Genomic DNA, 1981 nt, shown 5'->3' on the forward strand with positions numbered 1-1981 from the left:
GAAGGCGTTCGAGCTGCCTCAGAAGTGGTTGGTACTGAAACACAGCTCCTCTTAGCACGCCGACTACCAGTGCTGGGCTGGATGTTCAAAGGGAGGGTCTCCTCTACACATCACGCGACTGATGCCACGTGGAGTAAGTGGATCGCACTGATCACACAACGGGCTCGCATAGGAAACCCCAGTCGCCCAGGAATTTTAGAAGTGATCACGGACTGGCCAGAAGGCAAAGATTTTGAAATGTCACCGGAGGAGGAGGTAACACGTGCTGAAGAGGCCCCACTGTATAATAAACTGCCAGAAAATGAGAGGCAATATGCCCTGTTCACTGACGGATCCTGTCGCATTGTGGGAAAGCATCGAAGGTGGATCAGGCTGCCAAGATTGAAGTGGCTCAGGTGGACCTGGACTGGCAACATAAGGGTGAGCTATTTATGGCTCGATGGGCCCATGATACTTCAGGCCATCAGGGAAGAGATGCAACATATAGATGGGCTCGAGATCGAGGGGTGGACCTGACCATGGACACTATCGCACAAGTTATCCATGAATGTGAAACATGTGCTGCAAATAAGCAAGCCAAGCGATTAAAGCCCCTGTGGTATGGAGGGTGATGGCTGAAATATAAATTTGGGGAAGCCTGGCAGATTGACTATATCACACTCCCACAAACTCGCCAAGGCAAGCGCTATGTGCTTACAATGGTGGAAGCAACCACCGGATGGCTGGAAACATATTCTGTACCCCATGCCACTGCCCGGAACACTATCCTGGGCCTTGAGAAGCAGGTCTTGTGGCGACATGGCACCCCAGAAAGAATTGAGTCAGACAATGGGACTCATTTCCGAAACAACCTCATAGACACCTGGGCCAAAGAGCACGGCATTGAGTGGGTGTATCATATCCCCTATCATGCACCAGCCTCTGGGAAAATTGAGCAATACAATGGACTGTTAAAGACTACATTGAGAGCAATGGGGGGGCGGAACTTTCAAACATTGGGATACACATTTAGCAAAAGCCGCCTGGTTAGTCAACACGAGAGGATCTGCCAATCGGAGTGGCCCTGCCCAATCAGAATTTTTACATACTGTAGAAGGGGATAAAGTCCCTGTAGTGCACATAAAAAATATGTTAGCGAAGACAGTCTGGGTTACTCCTGCCTCAGGCAAAGGTAAACCCATTCGTGGGATTGCTTTTGCTCAGGGACCGGGGTGCACTTGGTGGGTGATGCGAAAAGAAGGGGATGTCCGATGTGTGCCTCAAGGGGATTTGATTTTAGGTGAAAATAGCCAGAATTAAACTGTATGATATTAGTTGCTATATAACCCTGCTACTGTATGTTATCATTACTATAATTGTTACATGCTGTATCCATAGTACTATAGTAAGAATCACTTAGATCAAGCAAGAAAGAACTGTGATAAAACTGAGCAAAGCGCAGTAGTGATGGAACCAGAACTGACTCCAGCATGCAACAATCCAACGGTGCACACCATCCTCCTGCTGCGTCCAATGTCAACTGCTCGTCACACCGCACTAGAAGCCCAATCCTGCTCTACCGACTGAGAGGACTTTGCACCATCCCTCCTGCCCAAAAAAAACTGGTATGACAGATGAAGCCCTGAGTTGGGAACCAAATGAACTCAAAGAACATTTTATGGACGTGACCAATAAACTAAAGGAATGATAACTGTGTGTATGTATACATATATAAAATTGTCTATACACCTCAAAAAAGGACAGAAGAGGTGATGATGATTGAACCAGGATGTAACTAAACGTATGGGAACAGAGCATGACGTCAGTGGTGTAGAAAAAGGGGTGGATACTGACCTGGTTTCAGCTGGGATAGCGTTAATTGTCTTCCTAGTAGCTCATACAGTGTTATGATTTTGAGCTAGGTATGAGAAGAATGTTGACAACATTGATGTTTTCAGCTGTTGCTAAGTAATGTTTAGTCTAAAGTCAAGGATTTTTCCGC

The 1981-nt window shown here is 46.7% G+C and overlaps 1 pseudogene; it reads left to right on the plus strand.

The window, feature by feature from the left end:
- Positions 1–431: 431 nt before the first annotated feature.
- Positions 432–1981, plus strand: part of LOC104832573 — a 146634-nt pseudogene continuing 145084 nt past the window's right edge.

Source organism: Haliaeetus leucocephalus, unplaced genomic scaffold (genome assembly GCF_000737465.1).
Source record: "Haliaeetus leucocephalus isolate CR32 unplaced genomic scaffold, Haliaeetus_leucocephalus-4.0 Scaffold259, whole genome shotgun sequence".
Classification (NCBI taxonomy): Eukaryota; Metazoa; Chordata; class Aves; order Accipitriformes; family Accipitridae; genus Haliaeetus; species Haliaeetus leucocephalus.